This window comes from Urocitellus parryii, chromosome 14 (assembly GCF_045843805.1).
Source record: "Urocitellus parryii isolate mUroPar1 chromosome 14, mUroPar1.hap1, whole genome shotgun sequence".
Classification (NCBI taxonomy): Eukaryota; Metazoa; Chordata; class Mammalia; order Rodentia; family Sciuridae; genus Urocitellus; species Urocitellus parryii.
Window position 1 is genome coordinate 16506579 of NC_135544.1, and position 18409 is coordinate 16524987.

General features: G+C 43.6%; 1 pseudogene; it reads left to right on the forward strand.

The window, feature by feature from the left end:
- The first annotated feature begins 16070 nt into the window (after window positions 1–16070).
- LOC144250059 (transcription factor GATA-6 pseudogene) lies at window positions 16071–17189 on the forward strand (annotated as a pseudogene).
- The last annotated feature ends 1220 nt before the right edge of the window (window positions 17190–18409 follow it).

The window sequence follows — 18409 nt, forward strand, 5'->3', positions numbered from 1 at the left end:
TAGTGGTCCACAGTGGAAAGAGCCAAGGAGTGCCAAAGTCAGAACTGTGTGTCTTTTCCAGTTTATCTTAGTTGCCAACACATGGAGGCTGGACTCTCTTTGCTTTTGTATATGGAGTTACCCAGGAATCCAGTAAAAAGCAAAACCAAATCAACAGTTACAAAATGAAACATTTTTAACCCAAAACTTTCCATTAGTCTGACCTCCTATGGGTCCACTCCAGGGACCATTCTCATTGCTCTCACCCTGAGTTCATGGAGTCTTTGCATCACAGGACAAATTATATTTGAATGGGACACTATGAGTTTTCAATATAAGGTGTCCCCTAGAAGCTCCTGTGTGAGACACTGCAAGAAAGTTTTTGAGGTGAAATCATAATTTCAGGAGCCTTGAATGAACAGTTTCTTAATGCATTCATATGATTAAACAGGAGCTAAGTTAGGCAGGTAGTGGTTGACTAGAAGTAGTTCCATGAGAACATGGCTTTGTGGTTTATATTTTGTGCCTGGTGAGTTGCTCTCTCTCTCTCTGCTTCCCAGTGGCTATGTTCTGAGTTGTTTCTTCACCAGACTTTTCTTACATCTTCTTACATCTGAGTTATGAACACAGCTGACTATGGAGTACCTGTGAAATAATAAGAAACTTTTCCTCTAATTATTCTTGCCATCATAGCTGACTAGAAAAGAAACAGATGCCAAAAGGTGAGTTGCTTGCAGTGACTTGTCAGACTCTGTGGTTCAGGAACTTGTGGAGACTTTTGGTATTTGGGATAGAAGTTTTGAATAGTTTAGAGATGTAAGTTGGAAAAGCTTTGAACATTGTAAGAATAGCTTATCATGTGATTCTGGTCGAAGCTCTGAAGACCAAAATGCTGATAGGACAGTTGATAGAAAAGACTGTGCTCATGAAGTTGCGCAGGAGGAGGATTCTATTGGAAGAGGAACTAGAAGACATTTATGTTACATTCTGGAAAAAATATTGTCCACATTATGCACATGTCCTGTCACATTTGTGTGGCTGGATTTAGAGATTATGTACTCACTAATCTGGTGGAGGAAATTTCAAGGAAGCACAGGATTCAGGCAGTGCTCTGAATATTTTTAGCAGCTTTATCCAGGTTTACTCTGATAAGGTAGAACAGAAGGAAGGGTGTAAACTTGCATTTTGGTCATAAAAGGTGGAGTAAATCTAGGCCTCAGGAAGTTGCAGTTTTTAATGCATTTCCGTCACGAAAGAGATAATAAAGAAATTTACGCAGACACATTAGAGGGGTGGCTTAAGGTCATTTCAAGAATTGTCAAGATCGCACAACTCATGTTCAGAGGCTATATAAAAGTACAAATTCCATTGAGAAGAGAAACCAGGACTTTTTTTCTCCACACTCAATCAGCCACTCAAATGTTGCCTCAGCCATGGTCCCCAGACACTTGGCTACTGCTTGAGATGGTGGCAGACATTGCCTTCAACCACATGGTGCAGGAATGCAGGATGCTGGAGTTAGGTGGTCATGAAGACTTCCAACATTTTAAAGGAAGGCCTGGCAGGTCAAAGTATAACAAAGTAAGAATCCATGTAGGTAGGCCCTGAGAGGGTCATGAGTGCAGCTGTAGAAGGAAGTTGAAGCTGCAGTAGTGACCCCTGGGATGAAAAGATACAATACAGAGAACATCTGTTAGGGAATGTTGCTGGCTGAGGATAGAGCCAGTCTATGTGACAGGCCAAGGGACGAGGCTACCCAAATCCTTCAGAGCCCACTGTTTACAACATGTGCCCCGATGCTGAGCATGGGGACAGAGGACTTGTTAGCCCAGCTGGATTTCAGTCTTGATTCATAGTCATCTCTTCTTTCCGTGTGCCTACTTCTTACTTTGGAAAGGACATACTTACTCCATGGACTCTATATTGGAAACACATAAATCGATTTTGATTCCTATAAAAGCTAATAACCAAGGGTTTAATTAGAATCTCAGAAGAGACTTTGGAATTGCAGTTTTAGGCAATGGTAGATCTGTTTATATTTGAGCCTCTCCTAGAGATTCAATGAATGTATTTTCCATGGTGAGATGTTCATCTCCTTTGTAGATCATGGGTGGCATATGAAATTTTGGAGTTAGTTGTACTTTAGAAGCTCAAGGGAGATAATGCAAGAGTGATCAGAGTTGAAATTATTACATTATGAGATTGTTGCCCTAATCTATGAATAAATCCATTGGGTGGATTAATAATTTTAAAGAAGTACTGCATTGGGTGGTAAATGGAGAAGGTGGGGCATGGATGGAAAAAGTAGGTCACTGGGGGCCTGTCCCTGGAGATTATATTTTGTCATTCGGTCCTCCTTTCTTTCTATTTCATAGCACCTGTGAGTTTAGAAGCTTCCTGCAAAATGCCCTTCTTCCATGATGTTCTGCCTCACCTCACAACCAGAATGATGGAGCTGGCTTCCCATAGATTGAGACCTCTGAAGCATGAGGTGTTCTGCATCAACTTGGGCCCAGAAGAGAGCAGCCAGCCTAATATGGATTGAGACCTCTGAGAAATGTGGTCCTAGGCAACAGCAAGAATATTGGATTCCATCAATATTCTTCAGAAAGAAAGATATGTATATATATATTGGTTAGAATAAAGGGACTATATCCAAATCAAAATGTACAAATTTTGCCTGAAGCTAATATCAGAGTCAGGCACCATTACTGGCTCCAGATTCCTGCTGGAATGTTCCACAGTCCATTCTAATGGTTTTTTAAAAAAATTGTTGTATGCTGGAAATTATTGAGGAATACCTGAGTAGAGCTGTTCTGGAGTAATTGATGGCAGTTTTGATGGGTAATTGATGAATTCAGATGACTACAGTCATGCCAAGCAGAATCCATACAGGGTATTATTTGGAGTGATGTGCTATCAATGTCTAAATAACCAATAGGAAAGCAGCCTCAGAGTAAGACTCTGAAAAGATGAGAAGAATTTGGTGAGAAAAGAAGCAACACAGAGTCCTGAGGAGCTCTAAACTCAGACTAGCAATGGACATTGGGCCTTGCTCCTTATCCTGGAGCCCTTCCTTTGAGAAACCTGACTTGGCCCCAAGCACATTCTCCATCATGCATTCAGGCAGACATCACAATAGGTACACTCAACAGTGCACCTTAGTTCTCCAGAGGAGCTGGTGTCCCATCTGTGCTCCTTTGGTCTTGTCACTGGTGTCCACTGGGAAGTCACCAGCTTTTCTAAATGGTCAATCTTCTGAGCAAGTGCATTCGAGGGCTGCACAGCCCAACCCTTTTGGGTGATCAGGCATGCCTGATCCTCAATGTTTCTGCTCCTTAGCGGGATCACCCTGCTGCTCCAGCACCAGCCATTAGCACTGCCTCCAGGCACTTCTGCCAGGATCACTGTCTTCACAGGCCTGGATCAGCTGGCTGCCTCAGAGGTCCTCTCCTGCAAGTGCTGTCCTCCTCTCAGGGGATCCTGCTGCTGGTTTCCTGGGATGTCTCCCCAATAAAGCCAGTGCTGTCTTAGACCAACTCGTGGATATTTGGATCATCCAGAATTTTGCCACTGCCGACCAGTACTGCTGACTTAGTTGAGCAAGTCCATTGGGCTGTGCAGACCATGACACCTGCTCAATACCCTATTCATTATTCAGAGGAAACAGAACAGACAATCGAAGGGTAGCCTGAAGGATTAGTGGTCCACCAGGAGGAGGAGAAGGAGTATCCCCAAAAAACAGATAGGCAGGAGGATCTGGAACCGGGTGCCCTGAGAATAGAGAAAGAAACATCAGTAAAGTCTGTGGAACCCAAGGAGACCTCAATTCTCTGGAACCCAGTCCTGTGCCTGGGGAGGGAAATACCTTTCAAGAGAAGGCCCAGGACTTTCCCAAGATCTTCTCTTGTCATCTGCAGTTCCCACAGACCTGCTGCAGGAGGGCTGCCCATGGCTCAGGCTGATGCAGAGGCAGCAGTGCTCCCGAAGCCAGGCCCCAAGTGTCCCTCATTTCCAGAAACGTGGGCCAAGGGAAGCCAGGACAAGCATCATCTGCCCAGCTCTCCAGGCTCCCTGGCCTCATGCAAGGGAGTGAGTGGCCAAAAAGCATTCCTGTGGTCCAACAGAGAGCTGTCCTCCAGCCAGAACTGCTACCTGGAAGCCTGAAAAGAGGAAGAAGGCAATGCCTACAGCTCTGTCACTGTGGATACACTGTTATCCAGGTGGGCTGCTCCCACCTGCTAAGAGGCCTCTCCTGTGTCTGGAGGAAGACCTAGGCATCCTGCTGAGGGAGGTTCCAGGTGCAAAGAAGAAGTGGAGGATGATATGGAGGCCTTGGAGGGGAAAAATGAAGTTCTGGAGGCTTCCACCACAAATGTGCTTGTCAATTCTTGTGCCCCACCTGGGGCCCATACTGGGAATGCTAACACACTGACCCCACCCAAAGACCCCTCCCACATACCAGCTATTCTTGCTGCAATCAGTGGGAGTTCCAGAATCCCTGGAACCTGTCTCTACCCTGAACCTGTCTGTCCATCTACCTTCCCCCTCACCAAGTAATGATGAGTGGGGACTCCCTTCCTTGATTCCCCTGCTTCATACCACCACCCTTTTTCTCCCATGAGGCCCAGTCCCAATTGTTGGACTTACCCCTACTTTGTTTCACTCCCCTCCTCACTTTAGGTGAGCTGTGGCATCTCCCATCTCTCACCTTCCCACACCTCATATCCTGGTCCCTTTCCCCTCCAAGCCTATTCTCTTGAGAAAGAAATCCCCAAACCCCATGTTCATTGATTCTCTTTCTCCTCTCCCTCTCCATCCATTGTTCCACCTCATAATGGTCCTACTCCTTCTGCTCCTCCTGGTCCTTCTCTTGCTTCTCTTCCTTTTACTCCTAAGCTTGCTTCTCATCTTTTTCTACCTCTTGCACCTTCTCTTCATTACTTTCCAAGCCCTACTCTAGTCCCTTTCAACTGCACCCCAATAGCCTTGGACAGAACTTAACTACTGCAAGCATCTCTCCAACCAACACAGCCAAGTCCTCTGCTTACTTGAATCACCATCCCACTCTGCAGTCTGAGGACCCTCCAAGGACAGCTCCTGCCCATGCCCCTGGTCCACAACCTTAGGCAGCAGAGGCAGCCATCAAAGGCATCAGCCTCTACTGGTTCCTTAACACCTCTGGTCTCCCACCCCAACCCCCATTTGAACCAGTCCTTTGTCCCACTAACCACACCTCAGCTCTCATCCGGGGGTCCTCTTGGTGATCAATGGAGAATCTGCCTTTGCAATGCTGCCCTGCTTACAGCGATCCCAGTTATGGACCATGTACTGGCCTTCCACCTGGCATGCAGAGTGTCTCCACCATCATTGTTAAAGCCTGCAGCACCAGAGGAACCTATGGATACCACCACTCCTTATTAGGCTGTCCTCTCATAGTTCCCTCCTGCCTCTCCCCAGATTTTTGGAACATTAACATGGGCTGCTTTCTGCTTCTAGGGACCTGCATCAGAATGGCAGCATTGCCTCAATTCCAGTTCCCACCTCTTGGGGTACACAGCAGGCACAGGGACCAAGTCTCCCAGCAGTTCTAGAGCCACCTCTCAGTCCATATATAGGGGCCCTGGTAGGCAGTGACAGCATAACATATTGATTTTGGGTAACCCATCGAGGAAGCTCAGCCCAGGGTATGGGCTTAAACACACCAACCCATCAGCAATGGGCTGCCTGGTCTTGTGTGTATGATATCACCCCACATCCACTTGGGCATCACTCAACAGGTGGCCAGACTTTCCTATGGTGAACTGCAAGGATTTAGAGTCTTCAGGACTCACTTGGACTTCCTCACAGGTGGGTTGCATATAAGATATCGCTTCAGAATTTGCCAGCTCTCATCTCAAGCCTGCAGTGTTCTTAGAACCTGCACTGCTAGGAATGGAGGGAAAGCTGGTTTTGGAATGCCCATTTCAGAACTTGGGTTCAAGCCTGCAGCCCAGCATTAAACACTGTGGATCTAAAACATCCACTCTAGAGCACAGAGGAGAACTTCATGAGTGCCTGACTCTATACCCCTAAAAAACCCACACTCTGTTTTTATGATAATCTCATTGATCCGAGCTCTGGGCAGTTTCCTAGCCTTCCGCCTGACTAGGAAGTTCATTGCTAGCTGGAGGGGCTTCCTATTCCCTCACATTTTTGCCTCCATGACCTTCCTTTTACCTCCAACTTGTACATAAATTCTTATAGTTTCTAGTCTCTGTTCACACATCTTCCCTGCTCTCTGATTAGATGTCAAAAAAGAAGTGGCATTTGTTCATGGTGATGTGTGGAGCCTGACATTATGCAAATTTGGAATAATAACAAGTATCTGCTGCAAGTATCTCTCCCACCAGAAGACAGATCCAAAGGTGCTCTCCACTGGGCTTTACAGAAGGCTTTTTACTTTTCGTTTTAAGACAGGTTCTCACTTTTGGGATGCTGCCCTAGAACTCAGCAACTTCCTGACTCAGCCCCTGAATTGTTGGGATTAAAGGAATGCACCACAACATCTGGTTTGACTAATAAATTTTAAGTCCCTTTTTCTTATTTCTTAAATTTGACTGCCCCCTTCCCCCTTTTAGATGAAGGCCTCATCTTCACCCTTGTATGGCATGTTCTCTCCTGAGTGCTGCCTGAGTATCTTGGCTAATGCATTTTGTGTCCTGGGCTCACTGGGTCACTTCTGCTCATCAATACTGGGTGGTGGATATGGGAATATGTATAGATTGGGGCCTGGAAAATAACATAGGTTTCAGTCTCTGTTTAAGACAAGTAATTGGCCAATGAGCCCAGAAGCCACTTCTGACCTCAAGATCATCCCACTGTGGTTTGGGTCTTTATCACCCTTTGTGCTCTGTATATCCCTTTAGCTGCCAGCACAGCATCAACATGTGGATGAGAACCTCTTGCTACCTAGGAGCCCTGCCTCTCCTTTTGACCCCTCCCATCAAGTGTCTGAGGATGGTGTTCAGAGAAGCCATTGACCTTCTTTCTCACCAGCCTTAGTATCCCTTCTCAGTGGTTGGAATCACCTAGCACAGTGCTCTTCAATCTGTTTTCTCCTCAGTGGCTCTGGAATTCCAGTTGATAGGCAGTTCTCTATCCAAATGTGACAGCTGAATTCCTGCCCTTCAAGGCAGATGTCCTTTCAAGAACATCAAAGTGGTTTAGGGAAAAAAACACATGGATGAGTTCTAACCCCTTCCAGCCTCTCAGAACAAAGCTGCCCCTTCAGCATATAGAGGATCCACCCACCTTGGCCATATTTGTCTTTGCAGCTTCCTTGGTCCCCTGGGCACCAGCAATGGAATGTGTGAGAGGAAGGTGATTCTGGTACCAGGGGGTCAGCCCATATGAGAAGACGGAGAGCCTTAAAATGACTTGTCTTCAGACACCAGGAAATGGTAACTGAAACAGTGGGAGAGGTCCTGGGTGTGTGGGAGAAAGAATGTTGGGAAACTGTGGCTGCCTCATCCTGAAATCTGAGAAGTTGGGGCAGCAGAGCATCTCCATGTCCAGATACATAAATGTAGGCCCCAGGCCACTTCCCTATTTAAGGGCTTCTCAGCTCTTTAGGGGCCCAAAGCTTGAAACTCAGGACATACAATCAGCCACATGGACCATCAAACACGGGACTCCTTGCCAGTGCCAAAAAATGACTGCCACAGGAGGGTAGCTGCACTTTGATCATGGGAAAATGGCCAGTGGTCTCCCCACACAGGGCACCACCTTCCAACCCAGCAGGGCTGACAATGTGTCAGCTAGATTTGAGGGCCCCGCTGACCCTACTAGCCATACCAGCCCCTGATATCCAAGTCAGACCCAATTGTGCCCATCCTCATTACACAAGTGCTATGTACCAAGTGCCCACTGGGATACTGCCAGCCAAGTGGACCCACCCTTCTTCTTTTCACTGCAACAGGAGCCTATATCCCTAGAGATACACAGCTTAGAGGCATAACTGGAGGGTCCTGGAGTCAAGGGGTCTCCTGACCCTCCAGTTCTGACTACTCTGACCTGTGGGGAACTCCTAGCACTCAGAAAAACCACAATAGTCTGGTTCTTATAGTCTCAGCCCCAGGCCCTGCCCTAAGACCCATTGCTATCTTGCTTTCAGATGGGTCTTGGCAACACCATCAGGTCTAGCCATCCCCATGATGACTGTCTTTTTCCTGGTTACAGACAGATAGGGAGGGAGATAGTTCAGCCCCCAGGCCAGCCACATCTGGTAGATGGCAGCCTGGGTGGAGTGGAAGGGAAGAGGAGAGAATAAGCAGAGAGGTTGGGGAGGGGAGCAGGAAGGAAAAGAGACCCTGCATTTGTCTGACTCAAGACCTTGGAACTCAAGTTTCCCACTAGGTGCCAGCAGAGGACAGGGTTCCTGGGACCTCAAGTAATGACAGCAGTCTCTGCCTTATGATATCTCATGCTAGGTACTACCAGGTAGTGAAGTCAAGGAAAAAGACATCAAGAGAAGGATAGTATAATATTCGACATACCTGGGTACTAAGAGAGCCAGGATCAGGTTTGAGTTCGGGAGGTAAAAGTGGGCAGTTGCAGAGTCCTCTCATGCAACAGCCACCTGAAGTTTATACGATGTCCCCATACACTGCTCCTCCAAAGAAGCATTTATTACTTGGTCTACAAAAGGGGAATTCCATGACACCCACACAGACACTGGAGCTCATGGAGGTAAGAGAATGCTCCTCACATTACTCATTTTTACATCTGCCAGCACCTGCTCCTTCCAATGTTGTGCTCACCCCACAGGGTGCTGAGCTTCCTGGGCAATGCATGCCAAGAACTGCCCACTGCTGAAGCCCAAGAGGTGCTGCCTCTTGGAGGTACTGCATTGGGCCTAGTGTCTCCCTGTCTCTGCCACTCACTGACCATGTGCCTCAATTTACCCCTCTATGGCACAAGTTAAAATCCACCCTGCATGCCTGGGACCAGGTAAGTCTGGTAAAAACAGTTCTGTGGCTGAAGCACATGCAAGTAGGGCAAAAAGACTCCTGTCATGACTCTCTTGCCGAGGAATGATATCCATCAGGCTATAGTCAGGCCAGCCAGCTGTGGAAGGTCAAGTCCCTGGACTGAAGAACCTTGTTCCTTGAGGTCATCAATGCCCTGGGGAATTTTAGGTGGAATGCAAGTAGACCAACCCCCATTATCATACCCTTTCAGGTTAACCTGTGATAGAAGGATCAAATTTAGACTCATTTCTAAACCTGGATTCCCCCTGGAATTAGGCCTTTGGAATGAAATCAGGTCCTGTGGTTACCATCTCCAGGCTCCTGGTTTTGGACATTGAACTTGGTTGCATCTGGAATGTGGAAAGTGTTGTTAGGTAGTAGGTTAACATAGTCTGTGAAAAAGACCCCACATGACCCTTTAGTCAAAATCTCCCCATCCAACACCTTATCCATAGACAATGTTCAAATATTTTTTGTTTATTTGTTTGTACCAGGTATTGACCCAACAGGCTCTTTGACACTGAGCCACATCCCAGATTGTTTTTTTCCTATATTATTTTATGATAAGGCCTCCCTACATTGCTTATGGACTCTTTTAGTTGCTGAGGCTGGCTTTGAACTTGTGATTCTCCTGCATCAGCCTTCCAAGACGCTAGGATTACAGGTGTGCTTCCTGAAAATTTTTAACAAAGTTAGAAAAATTTGTGAGGGCAGTTGAAACCAGACTGTGAAAGATTAATGAGGTCTCACCAGAATTATCCCAAATAATCTAGAAAGAAACCTGCCATTAATAAAAATCTTGTGGACAAGTGAAGATAGTGGGATTGGAGTAAGGCATCCTGAGCTTGGAAAGCAACCTGCAGCCCTCTAAGTCCAGACAAGGCCAGCAAAGAGGGGCGGACAGCTCACAACACATTCTCTTGTAGTTCCTTCAGGCTTTGTGGGCAGCCTTCCCTCCACCACCTCAGCCTCCTGTGTGTAGCCGCAAGGCATGGGGGTTGAGGTCTGAGAGATGTCTGTTGGCAGGGATCTGGCACCCACCTGTACAGGTGCTCACTAGGCCACCCATGTTTGCTCTGCCACCAGTAGCCATGCAGTGCATGATGAGAGGGGAGTTGCGATTCCTCCCCTGTGCTGTCCTCATTGGCTCTCCTCCTTGTCCCTACAGTTATGAGAAGGCTTTGGGCACAGATGGAGTCACCACCCTCCTGACCCTGGGACATGTTCCCACTTAGTCTAGGTGAACCCCCATGGAGGGCAGACTACTTAGGTCATTAACAGGGAAGAGGGTGAAGACAGTGTTGGGGTTGGAGGGTGTCATTTGGTCATGCAGACCAGTAGCAGGGGATGGGACTCTCTAACAGGATCATGTTCTATCTTCTATGTCAAGCTTGTGGCTTTTGCCAAAGTTGGCCATGAACTCAGCCCCTAGAGAAGGGATCAGAAATAAAAGGAGCTTCCCGTCTGCTCAGGTCTCCAGAATGAACAAGGGTAAAAGTAGAAACAGCTGACCGTGCCCCTTGAGAACCCTGAAGTTTGTCCAGGAGATGCACTAAAAGTCACCTGTTTTGGCCAGTATGACAGGTGCATGGGACATGGAGAGGTGTGGGGTTGGGGACAGGGACAGTATTTAAGTGCTATTCGGTGTGTGCCCCTTTGCTCCCAACACCCGTTTTCAATCCTGATGCCTCTGTCTGCCTTGCACAAACTTGTCTCCAGACCTAGTTTGATCCTTTTCTACCTGCAGCTCTCAGCAGCATGTGCTTGTCTGTACTTGTGGAGGGGAGAGAGTGCCTGGCTTTGGGAGCCACAAAGGCCACTGCCAGGCTGAGAGGTAGGATTCAGGCTGGTTGACCTGAGTGGGGTCCACAGCATCCTCAGGAGGTAAGCTCTGGCTTCTGTCTCTGGGAATCTCAGGCACAAAAGTGAGGAGGGTGACTCTGAGGTGTTAGGAGGAGGAGGCCAGCTTGGTGTTACCTGGGTGAGCAGGTCTGCCACTGGGCAGAAAAATTCACTGTGGCCAGGCTCCTATACCCTCTCAGAGCAATAGCTTAGCTTTCCAACCCCCCAGGAGACTGCAAAGTGTGCACACTTCCTATGCTGCAATAGTGATCAGGGACATTATGGGAGAGCTGGATCCTAACTACTAGAGTGGTATGGGATTGAGTGGGGGCATTTCCTTATATCAAACCAGTGACCCACCCAGAAGGTAGTTCTGTGCCTGTCCCACAGCTGAGTGCAGGGCTGTTTAAGCAGTGCCAACTCTGGTCAGCTCTACCCACACCCCCAATCTGTAATGTTTTAAAAATGGAAATAGAGAATCAACATAAATCACACCCTCCTCATTATTTTAAGATGAATAAGCTCTTGGTTTGTATCCCATAGTTGATATTCAAAGGAAAAAAAACTTTAATTTAAATTCAGTAGAATTTATCTGAACAGGCAGGAAAACAAAAATCAAAAAAACAATAACAAAAGAGTAGATTCCCTGGCAGCCCTCACAATCAAAAAATGTCCAAAGAGTTATTGTGTGCAGTGCCATGGGGCACTACTTATGAACTGAAATGAGGCAAAAAACCCTTTCATTGTTTACAAAGGAAACTTAATTCATGACAACTCTGCAAAGGACAAGCTAATCAGCTATTCAAGAAAAAAGGCTGTCAGTCAAACTACTAAATTGTATTGTAGTTTTTACCAAGGACTCAGTGTGAAGGCATCCTCAGGCCAAATCTAATTTAATGTTGTCAGTACAATTTGGAAGAAATGAGTAAGTGGCACATTTGATTTTCACAAATTTAGAAAAAATGTTATTTATAGATCATAATATTTTATAAGATTTAAAAGTATACAGAATCTAAGTAAAATGAAATGGGCAATAACTGAAATATCAACTCTGCTTGGAATATAAGAAGCAAATAATAAAGTTTCATGTAAAAGTCTTGTAAGAAGTGTAAAAGTGAATTTCACTAGATAAACAGTTTTTGGACTTCTGTTTTAGGATTTCTTCCATCAAAAGAATGATACACACTCAATGGAAGTGTAGCATATTTGAAACTCAATATCTAAATGAACACACAAATGTAAGGTATTTTAGTGCAACTTTATAAAAAGGCATTTATTTTGCATAGCTATGCACAGAATATCTTATCCTCTTAGAATAAATATTTAAGTCCCCCCAAAATATTCTCTAGCTATGAACTTCTTTGATATTCTTGTACCTATTGATCTTAAAAATATATTAAAGTAGTGACTTTTATCATACTGATGATAAGAGATGAATGGAAATGAACATTTACTAACTTCACATTCAACATTCTTCTGAGTACTAGTTTAAGAATTCGACGAGACATGAAGAGGTGATTATTTTGATTGTCTAGATTGAATAAAAATGTTCTAAATCTGATGTTAGCATCAGAGATCCCTGTCATAGTAAAATGATGATCAATACTACAAAAAGTCAGGAAAAGACCTCACTATAATAAAGTCACTATAAAAGACCTCACTATAAAAATGTCTTCACTATATTGTCCTTTACTAACTATAGGGAATTGAGTATCATTTACATTCATAATAAAGTTACTAGAAATGTAGAAACAATATGGATATTGGGTTTAAATATAAAGTATTATCAAATTTAACTTTTAAAAATCCCTTCATTCTTTCATTCAACTTGGTAAAAGTATTTGGCTTCTTAGAGTTTAGGCACAAAAATTTTGAGAATCAGTCATTTCATTTGACAACACTTGAAGTATTCATACTGGAAATATAAACTATTCTATTGGGTATGTATATTATGGTTTGGACCTTAAAACTTATTTTTTGAAGGGTGGTCCCTAGATGATGTTGTCATTAGGAGGAGGGACTTCCTAAATTGAGCATGTGAGGTCATTGGAGGTATGCCCTTGAAGGGTATATTAGTACCCCACCCCATTCCCTATGTCTTTTTAAAAAAATTCCCTTCCCAGCCACCATCATATGTGTCATTTTGCTCTCACTTGTGCTCCCCATCAAAATGTTTTTCCCAGCTACAAGCCATAAGAGATAGAGCCATGTGACCATGACTGATAGATAAGGCTAGCTGCATTGATAAGGTTTGATTGTTTTCTCTCTCTCTTCTGTGTCTGCTCTTATATTAGGATTTATGCTTTCACAGACTTTCATGATGAGAGCTATCTTTCTTTCAGTTCTTGATGTAAGACTTCCTTAAGCATCTTTTGTAAGGCAGGTCTGTTGGTCATGAGTGTAAAACAGCTAAGCTTAAACATTTAGACTAGTAGCATAAGATATTTGGTACTTTGCTATGCCAGATAAGTGTCTTCTATGATCAAATTGCCCCAAAATACCTTGTATTTCTAAGTAAATAGATATTGAGTTTAAAATATACTACCCTTCTCTTTTGTATGTGTCATTCTTTATGATGTTGGGCTATTTGAAATAGAATCTAAAAACTATTTATCATTATAAAATTCCTTTTTGCATGTCTTATCATTTCTTTCCTCTCCAACCACACCACACTCATTTTACAGAATTGAGCAGCTGAGGCTTTATTTTGGAAAGGACATGAATTTGTTTTAGACTGAGAGCATAGGCAAGAGAGGGTACCCCAGGCAGGAGATTTTCCCTAGCAGTGGGCTGAGGGCTAGGTATGGGACTCAGGTGGGTCTCTTATTCCCTATGCTTCTCTGTAGAGCTGCCACCACAGATGACCAACCCTCCAGGAGAGTGCAAAGTCTACACCCTTCCTTGGAAGCATGTAGGTCCTGCACTGCTGCAGTGTTGAGCTGGGACAATGTAGGAGAACTGAATCCTAATGACTAGAGTGGTGTGGCCACCAAAAGGTGGCCAATGGGCAAGAAATTGAGCCCAGGAAGGTCCCCATAGCAAACCAGGGACCAACCCAGAGGGTGGTTCTGTGCCTAACCCACAGCTGAGTGGAGGGCCGTTTGAGCAGTGTTCACTCTGGTCAGTTCTACCTACATCCCAAGTCTGTATGTCTTGAAAGATGGAAACAGACTATAAACATAAATCACATCCTCATAATTATTTAAAGATGAAGAAACTAAGTTTTTATCCTATTTTTAATATTTAAAGGAGAACAGAACCAGACTCCCACAGGACATTGATTTGGAAATTTTCACATAGCAATTTAAAAATGATGCTGATGAACACATTAATAATGGTCGTAAGGACTGAGTAGACCGCAGGCAAGATCAGATGGGCAATGAAAGCTGTGGGATGCAACCTCTAAGAAGGAATCTGGAGCAGCTGCCAGAAATGAAATAGACTGGAACATAAATGAAGAATGCCTTCAATGGAGTCACCAGTGGGCTGCCCACAGACAGACAAGGGGAGAATAAAGGAGCTTGACAATGTAAGTAAAAAAAATGGGCAAATTGAAATTTAAAAGAAAATAAGAATGGAAAAGCAAAGAGCATATCCAAGTGCTTGGAACATTTACATGAAATAATATTTGCAATGGGAAAATTAGAGGAAAAGAGAGAAAAGTCTAAAAATATTTCAAGTAATAAGCACTAACATTTTTCCAACATAATGATAGGCAACAAACTATAGCTTATGGAATCTCCAAGAATATCAAGCAGGATAAATATAAAACCAAAATGTACACATAGGTATATCTTAATCAAGATCATGAATACCACTGAATGGTGAAAATTTTGAAGCTAAAGGAAAAACACAACATATTTTAGGGAAAAAAAATGCATCCAAACCATAGCAAATCATAATCATAAATGCTACTTTGGTGAATTCAGAAAAATTACACGCTTGATATTAAGAATTATCCCTTTTGTCTTTTATATCCTACATTTATACTTCTGTCTCAATAAATATGCTGTAAGCTTTCACATCAAATAACAAGTGTTTCCATTTTTATTTTATGTGAAATAACCTTACACTGTTAATGATGTTATAAGGTGATCATTTGGATGTAATCCAACAGATTTTGTGAATTCCCAATTGATAAAGATATAAGACCTAATATAAATATAGATGGTTCCCAATCTGGAATGCTTTGACTTAAAATTCTCAAATTTACTCTAGTGCCAAAGCCCTAAGCATGCAGTGGCAACATCATCCTTTGAATTATTAACTGATATTTTCTCAAACTAGCCCTATGTGAGTTATCCCAGTCCTCCAATGTTGGGCAGCAACAGTGAGCCAAGCTCCTAGGTGGCACCTGACTCATGAAGGCAAGTGCTGATAGTCTGTGCTATGCTGTGCTGTTAAGCTGTGATGCTGAAATCTTCGGTACAGTGAATGCACTTTCCCCTTAGGATTTTTTCATGTTTGATAGATTTATCAGAAAGTTGCCCCTCCAAGTTCATGAAAAATTAGGGGTAAAAATGTATTTCTTTGGATCCACTGAGAAATGGCTAATTCTTATATAATATGCATATAGAAGATGGGTCTTCTTAACATTTTCTTGGACCAGTGGTTTTCTGTGCCAATGAGAGTGAAATTTAGAGTCCAGTTTAGGTTAGTAATGTTCCTGGTTACACTGATCTGCTCACTCCTTCTGTCTTCTTGACTGCCCTGGGTTTCCACTCCTTCCTAAAGATAAATAAAATTAAGGAATCTTTAACGATTTACCAAGATAAATATAGACAACCCAGAACAGCACTATCAAGAATCAGCATGGGACCTGGGGATGTAGCTTAGGGATAGAAACCTTGCTTATCATGTGGGAAGCCTGAATCACAATCCCCCTCCCTCCACAGACAATGTTAACTATTCACTAGAACTTCAGATGAGACAAAGATATTACAGAAAATTATTAATAAACTTATGCAAATAAATCAAGTGACAATTAGTCTAAAATAAAGATAATTAAACAATAGAAAGGTAACAACCAACACCTATTTTGCACGTAAAGAGGTTGAAGTGGTGGTTAGACTCAGCAAGACACTGTAGGTATACGTGACAGTTGCACATTGGGAAACATCCAAGAAATTGGAGAGCAGAGGACCTTGTCCAACTCATTTTATCAGGTCAGTATTATGCAAATCCAAAGCCAAACAAAGATAAATACTATAAAAAGGGTGGGTGGGGGTAAAAAGGACAATGAAGATTAATGCATTTGGTGTCACCCAGAAGCTGGAGCAGGACACTGTGAGCATGCTCAGTAGAAGGTGAGAAGAGTAAGTGTATCTGTGTGAGAGAGAGAAATGGAGGAGAAAAGAGAAAGAGACACACAAAAGTTATAAATTAAAAATGCTATCAATATTAAATTTGAACTAAAAATTTATACTCAAATCATGAAATATTTATTCACACAGGTATATAATGTGTAATGTCTATATATAGATACACACCCTATTTTGATATATACAAAATCAATAAATATATACAAATCAATAAAATATTATTATACATGAACATATAATGCATAGCAAATATAGCACATGAGGAAGAAGTGGGGAGCCTGGATTTCACATTGGGTGCATAAATACCCTCCTTTTATCAGTCTAGAGTACTTAGGTTAGCCACTGATGCCTGCCTGGCAGCTAGACCCTTGGAAATTCTGGTGCTACACAGCCTGCTGAGTCAAGTTGGAGCCTTGCTCCAAGTGCCTCTGGACCCCATCACAAACCTACTGGAGGACCTGCCAGAAAGCACCAAGTGCATGAACTGCAACTCCATCCAGACACCACTGTGGTGGCAGGAGGGCACTGACCACTACCTGTGCAAAGCATGTGGCCCCTGCAATAAGATGAATGACCTCAGCCTGACCCTTTTCAAGTGGCAGAAGCATGTGCCTTCATCCTAGTGGCTCTGACTCTCCTGGGCCAACTGGTACACCACCACCATGATGGTGAACCTGTGTGCAATTTTAGTGTAGACTCTATCTGACATTCCATGGAGTGCTTTGACCTTTTCCTATGAAAAATCAGGGAATTCCAACCAGGAACAAGTAAGCCAAAGATTGTTCTCCTAATATCAATAATTTGGTTCCAGTTACTCCAACTTCCACCTCTTCTAACTCAGAGGATTACAGAAAAATACTTCCCCTTCGACACATCCAACAGCCTCAGGGGCAGGAGCCTCACTGAGGTCTGCTGCAGGAGAGAGCACTAATCCTGAATATAGCAAGTTCAAGTATTCCAGTCAAATGGGCTCTACATAGATTTCAGTCTGTCCTTGTCCAGTGAAGTCACATGCTCAGTGGGACAGGATTTCTAAAGTGCTCTGGCCCTGGCATCAGCCCTTGTGACCATGAGGTGGGGAGGACACCACCCAAGAAGGCCTTGCACCTCTTGTGTCTGAATTTGTCCAGCAGCCCAGTCTGTGGCAACGATGCAGACAGAACCTCCCGCCCATGTATGATTTCCCAAGAGGCTTGCTAAAGAGAAAAAGAAGATGAAGCTCCTCTAGGAAAGGGCCAGTGTGTGAAAACATGGCCTGCTCCATTGGGCCAGGGCTACTTCCAGCTGGTCTGCCATGGGTTGTCTCTTGAACTGCTTGCAGAAACTGGGACTAGCAACAGGGCCAATTGCCTGCTAAGGAAGATGGAGAGATTCTTTCCAACAAGGTTCTAAGTGAATTACCCAAATCATGCGTTTCTTCTGATCAATTTTGGTTATTCCAGAATTTCTGCACACCTGTTCCACATGCATATTTCACAAGTATTTGTGGAGAAGATCATTGGAGGTCATTTGGCACACATTCTGGAAACTGAGTTCCTGGCTCTCTTGTCAAAATATTGTTCAGTTTGCAAAACTGAGTAGTGACTCCAACATACAAGGTGAGTGATGTTTCTCAAAGATCATCTTGCCTTGATATACAAATAATCAACAAATACATGAAAAAATGTTCATCATCACTAGCAATTAGAGAAAGGCAAATGAAAACCACTCTAAGATTTTATCTCACTCCATTCAGAATGGCAGCAATTATGCATACAAATAATAATAGGTGTTGTTGAGGATGTGTGGAAGAAGGTACACTCATACACTGCTGGTGGGACTGCAAATTGGTGTAGCCAACATGGAAAGCAGTATGGAGATTTCTTGGAAAATTGGAAATGGAACCACTATTTGACCCAGTTATCTCTCTCCTCTGTCTATACCCAAAGGACTTAAAAACAGCATACTACAGGGACACAGCCACATCAATGTTTATAGCAGCACAATTAACAGTAGCTAAACTGTGGAACCAACCTAGATGCCTTTCAATAGATGAATGGATTAAAAAATGTGGCAATAAACAGAATAAAATCATGGCATTTGCACGTAAATGAATGGAGATAGAGAAGATAATGCTAAGTGAAGTTAGCCAATCTCAAAACATCAAATGTGGAATTTTTTTTTAATATAAGGAGGCTGATTCATAATGGGATAGGGAGAGGGAGCATGGGAGGAATAGGCAAATTCTAGATAGGGCAGAGGGGTGGGAGGCGAAGG